A 12,767-nucleotide genomic window follows, 5' to 3' on the forward strand; every position below is an offset into this window, starting at 1 on the left:
TTCCTTTTTCTCAAGTGAAGCCTTGTTATTTATAGACTGAATTTCATGGTTTTGTGGGCTCAAATGAGAGAGACCCTAGTCCAAAAAATTTTATTATATTTTATTTATTTTATTATTATTATTTTTATTTATTTATTTATTTTTGTAAAAAATTATTATTATTATTATTTATTTATTTTCGTTTTATTTTTCATTTTTTTTCCGGATCTAATTCTGATTGACATGATGAAATGCAATATGAAATGCTAAATGAATGCATGAATGAGGAGGGCAAATTTTGGGGTGTTACACCAAGTATCTCAATTTTCCAATTTTATCAAGATAACCCAAAGGGCTTGAAGATTGTATCCCAAGGAAACCCTAATTTCACTGTGCTTTGACTGTGCCTTGCCCACGAAGCAATCTCAACCTCTGATCAAATTTAATCAAGGGAAGTTCTTACATTTATCATTTTATGCATATATGAGCCTATTTGAGGCCCCTCAATCATTTATTCATCAAGATTGAAAGTTTGACTTTGAAAAGTTGACCAGTCAAGTCATTTGAATAAGCTGAGGTTCAATCAGTTATAACTTTTGATGTGTTTGTCAAATGAAGATGACCCCAAAAGCAAACATGTTCCTAAGAACCATATGAATAACTTTAATGTTCATAAAAAATACATTTTAATCTTGGAAGGTCATCATTCATTTCAAAACATTATAGGTCATTTTGGCTGAAACCCTAATTTTGGGTCAACTTGCGAAGGGTATAACTTTCTCAATTTGTATGATTTTGAGGTGGGACCAAAGGCGTTGGCAAGCTTGAGATGTCTAATTCAAATTTTATGTTGGTCAAAATTTCATAATACTAAAGGAATACATGTGCCATTGCAAAACATTATAGGTCATCTTTGACCTAATTCATTGAATTTGAAAAAAAGCCAAACTTCAAATCAAAATGATGCAAACTTTGAGTCTAAATTGACTATCTTGAAAAGGTTTGCAACTTCTATGTTGGAGATTTGTTCATTTGAAGCTTGTATCATGAGGTCAGAGGGGTTTAACCAAGCTTACTTTTGGTTGATTTTTTCAAAGTGATTTGAACATGTTTTACACTCGAACATTCCAAGCCAGTTTTGATCAATTTGCACATGTCAAATGGTTTTTTGACAAACATGAATTTTATACCTTCTTTCAAGAGCTTTCCAACCATTACTCACAATAGTCATTTGGATCTACCATTTTAGAGATTCGAATTTTTCTTCATTTATGTGTATTTTTGACATTTTATGTTAAAACTTGAGATGCAAGCCTTTTCCATTCCATGTGCATGACCACATGCTTTCCATATGAGCTCAGCAAGTCCCTTTAACCATTCATGGGCCTCTCACACGTCCACAAAGGCACATGCAATCAAAATTGCAATTCCCATGCACATGAGCAAAGTGTGATGATCAAATGCATTTACCTATAAATAAGGGCTTCCTCTCCTTCATTTCAGAACCCTTTGGAGATCCCACATGTTGCTGAATTGAAACCACAACCCTCACTAAAGGAATCATTCACCATTTTTCAATATTTTTGAGCTTGAAATTCAGCAACATTAGTTGAATTTCGAAGCTAGATTCCTTAGCCAATCATCTTCCCTATATTCAAAGATCAAAAAGGAGCAAAAAGCTTGAAGGATTTGTGGCCAGAAACTCACCATTTTTGAAGGTATAAGCTCAAACTGTTTGGATCTGAAACTCACGATTCAATGTAGTATTATTGTGTTTTTGTGGTTCTCTGAAGTCCTCATACTTGAGGCAAACTTTTGATGCATTCAATTTTCCATTTCAAGACAATCCGTGTGGACACCATGATTTTCTCCTTCAAAGAATGAGAGGAATCTAATGGTACAGTGGTGATCTACATCACATAAGTTTCATTTTCATGCCCTTGTTTTTCATTTTTGATGAGATTCGTTTTCCTGCAATTTTTGGCCGGATTCTGCTTGGTTGATCGAAGAAGATGGTGGTTTCCACCACCACGTGTATTGATCACAACCATTGCATCTCTCCCTCAAGATCTAATCTCGTGCATCCATTCTAATTACTTTTTTTAATTCATTGTGTTTCGCTGCTGACTTGAGTACATCATGCACCCTCAGATCCAGGCTATGTAACACGCCACGTCATTTAATAAGACGGATTCGGTGGCTCAACTTTTTTCGCTTTATTTCATTTTCTCTTTATTTTCTTTTAATTCATTCTATTTTCAATAATTCATAAAAAATTCATATGAGGTCAGAAAAATATGAGACTAACTTTAAGAATTTTCTTGAAAATCTAGTTTCATCTTATGATTTTTAATTATTTTTGTGACCTCATTTGATATTTTTCATGAATTATTTGGTTTTTAATGATTTTAATTCATTTTAAAATGCTTTCTGACTTTAGAAAAATACAAAAATATTTTCATAGCATCTATGGATCATGATAAATCAATAAAAAATAGTCTCAACCATTTCTTGTTTGTTTTGAGATTATTTGAGATTTTAATTCATATTATGCTATTTTTGGTTGTTTTTAATTGATTTTAATTGCTTTCTGGCTTTTAAAATTTGTGAGAAAATTAGTCAAAGTTTGTTTGACTATGTTGAACCTATGAAAATTTAATTGGACTTATTGAAGTTGTTTTGAATTGAATTTGAGGTTCAACTTTGTTTGTTTGTTTTTTATTTGTATTTTCTTTTAATTCAAAAATTACCAAAAAAATATTATTGACTTATTGACTTGTTATATTCATTCCTCTTCTGTTTGGTGTTGATCAAGGTTGAATTGATTCAACTTTGATCAAATTCATTGGATCTTGTGGTTTGAGAATCCTTAAGGATCATCACCTAGAGAGATGAATGAATTTGATCAAGGATGAGTTATCCCTTGATCAATTGGGATTGGTTGCTGTCTTCTTACCCTCTCCCTTTCATCTTCATCCTTTTCTTTCCCTCAATGGCCAATGAGTTAAAGTCTTGAGTTTGGTCTTCACAAATAGAAGTTTAATCTTTTTTGATCCAAACCAAACTCAACTTGATCCATGATCAAGTGAGTTATTTAGTGTCAAAGATAGGTTACTTCTTGGTCAAGCAAATAACCAAAAGTCAATACAAGGCCCTTCCCTTCTTGTTTGGCATGGCAAGTTTATGGAGGTTGGCTTACTAGTCATGACCTCTAACTTGTGTTCTTTGCCTATATTCTTATTGACCGACCTCAGATAGGTGTGGCTACTATATTAGTCCACTTTTGATTGCTTAACATAGCGCTACATTGTCTTATGACAAGCTAACATAACTCTACTAACTACTAAGTTTAATTTGAGCTTTTAAATTCTTGTCATTTACTTTTAATGTTATTTATTTCTTGCTCATTATTCATCTTGATTTTCATTTTTGTTCACTTGAGCGCATATTTTATGTTTACGTCATTTTTCTTTTGCTCATTTGAGCCCATTATTGTATATAAGTATATTGCTATTTTGTGTTGTTTTGTGTTTGTTTTGGTGTGAACCAAAATACAAAAGGAGAAAGGACTTAGAATTAGGATTCACCCATGCTTAAAGGAGTTCAAGAGCAACTAGGCCTCATGCCTTTAGAATGCAAAATGTGTTGAAGAGCAACTAGACCTCATGCCTTTAGAATGCTAAAATTCAAAGTTGACCTCAAAGGACTTCTCCTCAAACTTATTCTTTGTCCATTACCTTTATTATGTTGTGAGCCTTTTAATGTGTGCTTTTGTGTGATAGGAATCTCGTCTTAAGATTGGGAAAAGAGGACCATTTCCATGAGTAGCCAAGTTAATAGCCAAGCCAAATAGAGATCCTAGGAGCGTGAATTCAAATTATTGATTGCTTGCTTTGTGTGCTAAATCCAAAGGAAATGAGCCTTTTGAGTCATCTCTATGACTCCAAGAAAAGGAACTCCAAGGGTTATCTCTCCCCTCTTATCTTTGTATGCTTTAGGAATAGCCCTTCTCTCCTCTCCCCCCTCTAACCAGGCCAAAAATCAATTTTAAAAAAGTTTGACTTTATTTCAAATTAGAAACCTAGGCCTTAGGCCTTTGACTTTTCGAAACCATTTTCATAAATATTCATTGTAAATAAACTTTAATCCAACTTTGACCTCATTTTGTAAATAAATTCAACTTGTAATATAACCCATTTCAAGTTATTTTGTGGTTCCAACGACCACTTGTTAAACTCTTTTCAAAAACATTAGTCATAGGTTTAAGTTATCATAGTGGTTGATGTTAATCTCACCTCATCCTTAGTGTTGGATTATAAGCCTTCCATGCTTATTATAGGGTTAACCCTTCACTAGCATGTTGAAGCCTTCCTCGCATGGTGGATTGTTGGTTTAGGTTGAGTTTTCTCCCTTTGATAACAAAAGACCTTAAGGCTTTTGATTAAAATCAATTCACCAATCTTTGAAATTTTTACCACGAACTACGAGGTTTTGATCCTCCTTTGTGATGGTATGTAGGCAATGGGTTCATCCATTCAAACAATAAAATTTGTAAATATAATCTATTCTCTTCTCATCCGTCCAATCTTTTGCACAAATCTTTTCACAAATACCAACCTACAACATATATTTGCAAAAAGGGTTCCCTTAGAGTACTAAGGATGTTTTGGGTGCGTAAAACCTTCCCATTTCATAACCAACCCCCTTACCTAGATCTCTGACATTTTTATTAGTTTTTGATTTGAAAAACTTCTTACTTGGCTTTTGTTCGCTTTTTAGCCTTTCCTTTGGATAAATAAAAGTGCGGTGGCGACTCGAATTGTATGTTGACTTTTGGTTTAGTCAATAAACCTAAAGGTAACGAAAACCCCGCTACAAAAAAGTGGCAACTCTGCTGGTTAGACAATGCCCCGTGGGTTTAGCCCACTTTTCGCTCGTATGTGTTATATGTTTATATTTATTTGTGGCATATATTTGTGCAAATTTGGGATGAATGTATTGTTTGTAATGTATGAATTGTTTGATACATTAATTTCTTATATGCTTGGTGGTTTCTTGTGAGATGAGTTCTATACCCGAACTCGAGTGCACTTATGATAAGAGAATGACATAGTCTTATTTACTTGTGTGGAGTTAGTCCTTAACAAGTTAACTTGCAAGTCCATTAACTTGGTGGAGGTCTTATTGGGATCACTAATGTCACACGAGTAGTCGTGGTTAGGCATTACTCTTTCCAATATAAACCCTAGAAACCAAGGACCTTAGATACCTAGCCCATCTTGGCCTATTTTAGGACGTAGTGTGAAGGTCGTTCAAGTGTAAGACTTGATGCGATTGTTACGCGATACTGCACTCATAAGAGTCCCTCTCGAGAATATTTTTAGAGGACTAGTAGTCGTTTTATCCGATAATATCTGAAAGATGGGATGATGACAATGGGAACCTTTTAGAACATGATTGTCAGGTTTAACCGTAGTACACTCCCGTTGGGTGGTTCTTAACTGAGACTCCATGCTCGTGACTCACAACAAACCCGTGATTCGCGATCGATACATTCTCGTATATCCTCAAAATAAATGGATCTTGGGTGTTGATATGGTGTAAAATCTAATCCACCAACATAGATGATTGATATTGACGATTGTAACACCTCAAAATTTGCCCTCCTCTTTGGAAACTAGTTTGATACATTGCATTTCATATTTTAGGGCATTAAGCATTGCATTTTGCATATCATCTGAAAATAAGAAGATCATCCTCCAAAGTCTTTTCAGAGATGGAGAGGTTGCATGATTCAAGCCCGAGGGTCTCTATGAATTGATCATCAACCATCTGAGGGTTTGCACTTCAGTTAGGGTTTCTTGATTCTTCAATGGTCTTGAGCATTATCTTGATTGCAAGGGTATATCACTATCATCATGGCTCTATCATCATCCAGGGTTTCAGAGTGCGTCCTCAAGTTCCTTTGGATTAGGGTTCTGACCTCTGGTCAACCCTAATCAATGACTTTCTTCCAACCAGGGTTTCTCAAGGAGATAAGGTGTTTGCTGATGATGAGGATCATATGATCATTATATTGAGCTTACATGAGCTAGGGTTTCATTTTTGGGCAATTTCCTCAAGTGGTAGAGGCTCAAGCTGATCAGGGCATTCCAAGGTCATTTGAGGACCAAACAAGTCAATTGTGCAGTCAACTGAGGGCTATGAGGTGGGGAAATGAGTTTCCATACCTTAATCATGTTCAAAAGAGGTCCATTTGTAATTCTAAACATCTATCTTGAAGATTTTGAAGCCATGGCAAAAGTTTCCAAAAATGGAAAATGACCTGTAATTAAAAGTTTCCAAAAATGGCAAGTTTCTGGTCCACATTCAACTTGACTTATCAACATCAAAGAAGCTTCAAATGGATTTTTGGTGAACATTAAAGTGGAATATCTCTCTCTCCTCTTTTCAAAAAGTCCTATATCTTGATCATCTGATGATTGGTTGGGGAGTTATGGCCAAATGATCACAAAGTGTACATGGAAGTTCAACATGGCATAACTTTTTCCACAAAACTCCAAATTGGTCCATTCTTTTTGCAAAATGCTTGTCATGACCAATACTTTCCAAATGAATCATTGCCTTGCATGGAAGAAGCTCATAGGCTCACTTATTCACACATGTGCAAAATGGAGGGAAACTTCATAATTCAAATTTGGTTGATGCTACAAACAAAATACCAATCCCATCTTGATTGTTGCATGATTTTAAGTAAATTTGTACCCTTGCATGGCACTGTTCACGTATGGATTGTACATGCTACCTCACACTTGCAATTTTTCAAAACACCTTATATCTCTCTAATCTCAATTAGCCATTGCCTAATCTTAATTTCAGCATGATTAACATCTCATATAAAAGCTAAACCCTAACAGATTTTGCTCATAACTAACTTTTGAGATCTAGAATTTTCATTTCCCTCCATTTTTCTCTCTCTTCAAATTTCATTTTTCTTCACAGAACTCTTCATTCTCTTTGCATATTCATGATTTTTGTGTAAATATGAGCAAGATCCAACTATCTATTTGAGGAATTGAGCTGGATTTTGTGCACATCAAGAACTTGGACATAGAGATGGAAGCTTGAAGTTGAAGCAAATCTAGGACTGTTCAACTGTTTCTTTGTGATTAAAGCTTCAAGATACAAGCATAGGAGAAGATCTAGAAAGTTTGAGAGCTTGAACACACGATTTCCATCACTGCCACTTCAAGTAAGTGAAATTTCGACCTCTCTTTTTTGCCAATTTCTTGTGATAAACGCGTAGATCTTGCATCCCTGAGCATGCTGATGTGTTTGGATTTGAAAACGGATGAAAAATGAACACGTATGGTTGATTTAAAGTTTTGCACATGATTAAGTTTCTCTTCGATCCAGGAAATATATGAGGAATTAGGTTATTTGAGTGTGATATTTGAGATCAGCGTTGCAAGAGCTTTCCAACGGTATATAGTTTGCAAAAATCTAGAATTTTTTTTGGATCTCCTCCGCCTGGACGGCCGGAGAAGACGGTTGTTACCGCCATCCTCCGCCGTCTGTAACAGGCTAGGGTTTCGTGGCCAAAACGCTGTGTTTGGTTAAGCGCTCCTGGACTTGCCTCGCGTGGGTTCGATTCCTTCGCCATGCGCTTTCAGAATTTAATTTGAGCGCTCATTTTGGACCTTGTATGCGCGTGTTCGATTCCTGGCGTTGGCATGTGTTTCTGATTTAATTTGAGCGCTTTTGTCAACCTTAGAGCGTGTGTTCGAATCCTGTTGATGTGCATATGTTGATTTTGTTTGAATTGGTATTTCCCTCTCATTTTCATGCTTATTTCATATTATTTCATGCAACTTCAAAAATCCATACAAAATTGTAAAATGCTTCAATTTAATTCCAATTTTTTTCACATGTTTGTTTAAATGTCTAGTATTTTTTCATATGATTTTCATGATTTGTTGATTTCTGATCTTTTTATTTTATATTTTTTGATTGAGCATTGTGCCATTTGGATATGTTGCATTCATTTGCTTGTGAAATCTCCATTGTTAATCCAATTGCTCTGAAATTTTGCATGCTTGATCTTAACATGTGATATGATTTTTTGGCTTTGGTTTGGAATTTTTATCATATGCCATCACTGTTTTGGACACATGAACATGTAGTGTGACAATTTGTGTCACATTCTTGACCTTGCATTTGTGCATTTTCATTCACCTATCATTTGAGCTCTTCTGGATTTAATTTTTTGCATGATGTTTGTTCATAACATGATAAGCTTGTATAAAAAATTTCAAGACCATTGGATGTGTTTCTGTTTTGATTTGGATTTTCTAACTTGGATGTCCATTTTGGTGTACATTTGTTGCCTTTGCTTTACATGAATTGTTTGAAGCACTTGTCTTATGAATTAGTCTTGATACTTTTGAGGACATTTTCTTGATTGTTTGAATGTGCATTATGCAAAAGATTGACTTCTGTTTTGGTCATTTGACTTGCTTTTGAACGTATTCTTTGAACTAGTGGTTTGTACACATACTAATTGTGCTTTGTGTTTCAGGTTTGAGCATTTGGCACTAATGGTTGGTTTGGTTTCACTTTGTGAGATGCCAATACCTTTGATTACTAACTCTTGTTGTCTTGTAGGTCAATTGATGTGATGAACTCACTTGAGTGCTTGCACTTATGACTTGCATTGTGTAGATATTGGATAGTTTCACTGTGTGTTTTCTGATTGGTTGTCTGAGATACTAACTGTTAAGCTTTTGTACAGGTACATTAGTTGCTTGCTAGCTAGCTTTTGCTTAAGCTTTGGAGTGTGGTTGATACACCACTGAGGTAGTTTAGCCTTCTTACTCCATGTAGTCTAGAAGTCCTGTCACCTTTTTGGCAGGCATTTCGGCTGAAGTCCTCCTTAAGAGGCTCTGATTATGTTTGTTTATATTTGTGCCAAAGACCTCCATGATGAGGCATGTTACTTGATAAGTCCTCCTAAGTGAAGAGGCAATTGACAGATAGAAGGGACTAGTAGCCAGTTCCCTGTTATTCAGTGAGTCGTTCATTATGCTCGCACTACGTGCTGATGCTCTTGAATAATGTACCCAAGATCTCTGTATAGAGTCAGTCAAGTGGAATATGGTCCCTCTTTCTGGATCCCCACACTTTCTTTGATTTGAGCTCACCCAGGCTAGGGTTAAGAGCATGAGGTCTCATCCTCATTACCTGTTTGATCTGCTCACCCTAACTCTCAATGTTGGTGGTTAAGAGCTCTTGTTTACCCTTACAGTTTGGCTTGTTTGTCGAGGTTGATATGACCCTTCTTGACTAAAGCCTACCCATTGTTTGGGCCTCTTGTGTGGATATAGTGTGTGATACTTATTCACTGGTGTTGATGTTTTGAGCTGACTTGCTTCCTGTGTGAGTTAGGTTCTGATTAGAGATCTCAACTTAGGGATTATGGATTGCATGATAACTTTTAGGCTCGAGTCAGTCTCCCTATTAGTTTGTTGTTTCCCTGGTCTCTGGTTAGGAGAAAGTTTCTCCCCTGTTAAGGGGAACTACGTCGCCCTGATTCTCATACCAGATGAGATACGTAGGCAGGAGATCGAGCGAGATCTCTCTGGGCAACCTTTTCTTTGTGTTTGTGTGACAACTATTAGGCTCGAGTTCCAGACTCCCTATTAGTTTGTCAATCTGATAACCTTTTTCTTTGGTGTTCGCTGGTTAGCGTGTGCTATTTGTTTGGAGTCGGATGTAAGTCCATGTATTGGCATTCTATTTCCTTTTGGGTTCGTTTGGAGTCGGATATAAGTCCATGTATTGGCATTTTGTTTCCTTGTTTGTGTTGTTTGTTTGGAGTCGGATATAAGTCCATGTATTGGCATTCTGTTTCCTTTTGAGTGTTTCTTTTGACGTCTCAGCGTCTCTTTCGGTGTTTTGTTTCGGCGTGCATTAGCCAAGCTACGAGTGCTCTGATTCTTACTCTGGATAGAGAAGATACCTAGGCATAGGATGCGATATCCTAGCGAGCATGTTTCCCATTTCCCTGAACTACGTTGACTCTGATGTTTGTTTCTGACAAACTACGTAGAACCAGGATGTGACATCCTGCCGAGTCCACTTTCTCCATCTTCATTCACCTGTTTATTCCAGTTTGTACATATTTCTTTGAGCAGTTTATTAGCAAGCGTTTCCTATTCTTTTGAGCGTGGATCCCGTCGAGTACGACGGACGTGAGGGATGCTAATACCTTCCCCTTGCGTAACCGACTCCTGTACCTTGCAATCTCTGGTCGTAAGACCGTTCCTTTTCCCCTTCTTAGGTTAGTCCTGCGCTTCCTTTCCGTCATAGGATGAATAGCGTCGGTGGCGGCTCCGTAAACTTGTTTTTTCCGCCGGTTGTTTTTCGCGTTGCGACAAGGATGACTTGAGCCATCCCGTGACCTTTGTGTGGTGTGACTTGCTTGATCCTTGAGTGTGTTTGTTGCATCCATGCATCCATTCATTCATCCTTATTCATATTATCGACAATAAGAGTTTTGCAAGGAACTTAAAAGGTCTATTTGCAAATTTTCAGACATGGATAAGCAAAGAAGGAATACGAAGAAGTACAGTTTCAGACAACCCGACTTGAGAGAGTTAAGGCGTCTGACATCTTATGTATTAGAGCCCTTGGAGTTCAAAGCTCTCCATGGGAAGCTTCTAGCTATTCTCTCTACCAAGGTGGATGAGGGTCTGATGAGTGTGTTGGTGCAGTTCTACGATCCTCTATATCGGTGCTTCACTTTTCCGAATTTCCAGCTTTTGCCTACATTGGAGGAGTACGCTTATCATGTGGGTATACCTATTCTTGACCTATTACCGTTCAATGGTTTGGAGAAGATTTCGTCTTCTCAAGAGATTGCTGACATGCTTCACGTGGAGGTATCCGACATTGTTGCCAATATGACTACCAAGGGTGGAATTCAAGGTCTCCCGTCTAATTTTCTGATTTCCAAAGCTACCTTGTTTGGGAAGGCCATGAGTAAGGAAGCTTTTGAAGCCATATTTGTACTCCTCATCTATGGGCTAGTGTTATTTCCCAACATCGACAACTTCGTGGATGTGAACGCTATTAGGATTTTCTCTTCTCTTAATCACGTTCCGACTCTGTTGGGTGACACTTATTTCTCTTTGCATATGAGGAATGCAAAGGGTGGTGGTTCCATTGTATGCTGTCTGCCTCTGTTGTACAAGTGGTTTATTACGCACTTGCCTCAGACGCTTGCCTTCAAGGAGAACAAGGGATGTCTATGGTGGTCCACAAGACTTATGTCTCTCACTAATGATGATTTATCTTGGTATAATCATGTTTATGATGGTAGTAAGTTTATTGATTCTTGTGGTGAGTTCTCCAATGTACCTCTTCTTCGTACATGTGGTGGAATTAACTGCAACCCTGCTTTGGCTCGCCGCCAGCTTGGGTTCCCCTTAAAGGATAAACCTAACAACACTTCGTTGGAAGGCTTATTCTTTCAAGAGGGTAAAGATCCCCAAAACCTAAAGGATAGGATGGTCCACGCCTGGCGCAAGGTTCATATGAAAGGGAGGAATGAGCTTGGTCCGAGGAACTGTGTTGCTTTGGAGCCTTACACCTCTTGAGTAAGGAAGAGAGCCCTCGAGTACCGCATGTTGTATGAGTATCCGAGACCTACCCCTATGGTTATGGTTGGGCCTTCAACCCTCCCTAATCAAGGAATATAGGAGTTGAGAGACGAAGACCGTTCGCGTGCTTGGGTTCGTGAGCGTGAGGAGCTTCTTCAGCAACTCAAGGATAAGGATGCATTGATCGAGTTTCTAGAGCATCAGGTATTTCATGAGCCCGGTGATGTGGTTACTTATCTCCTACCTCACACGTCTAGGTGTTGGAAAAAGAGATATGATCAACTCACCAAGGAGAAGCTCGACGTGGAAGCAACTTATGAGAGAGAGGTGAAGAAGCTTGAAGGTGAGAAAAACAAGAAAGGGGGGGTTTGAATTGTTTGAAAAAAAAAAAAAATAAGCGCTTTTGCAAAATGAAATCACACAATGATTTTATACTGGTTCGCTTATAACACAAAGCTACTCCAGTCCACCCGGCCAAGGTGATTTCGCCTTCAACAAGGACTTAATCCACTAATCTTGAAAGATTACAAACAACCCCTAAGAGAGAAGAAAATCTCTTAGTCCTCTCAAGTCTACAGACTACAAAGAGTCACTTGAGGAAATCAAATAAAAATTAGATACAAGATGTGTAATCTAGAGTGCTTCTAAGAAAGCAAATATTACAAACTTAAGAACAAATATTTCACTTGATAAGCAAAAGCTTAGTGAAAATCTTTGAAGAACAGAGATGTTTTTCTTGAGCGTGATATAATTTCAGTATAGTTTTGGCTAGTGATTTCTTGCTTACTGAATGAGATTTCTTCTCTATTTATAGGAGTTGAAGTAGAGTTGAAGTAGAGTTGAATCTGTTGGATATAAAGATGTAGTTACGCCATTCCATAAATAGCTTCTGCAGGAGACTTTTTCTTTTAGAAGTGACTACTTACCACAAGTAGTATCTTCTCTCTTGGAAGAGGAGATTAACGTCTCTTTCTAATTGAGGAAATCCATTTGCAGAACTTTAACTTGGCTTAAACGTTACTTCATCATGATTAACAATTCTGATTAGAGTCTTCGTGTATCTGGGAATCTGGCTTCTGATGTTATCTCTTGAGAATTCAGATGGCGCTGATAACTTCCAGAGTTTAC

Source organism: Lathyrus oleraceus, chromosome 3 (assembly GCF_024323335.1).
Source record: "Lathyrus oleraceus cultivar Zhongwan6 chromosome 3, CAAS_Psat_ZW6_1.0, whole genome shotgun sequence".
Classification (NCBI taxonomy): domain Eukaryota; kingdom Viridiplantae; phylum Streptophyta; class Magnoliopsida; order Fabales; family Fabaceae; genus Lathyrus; species Lathyrus oleraceus.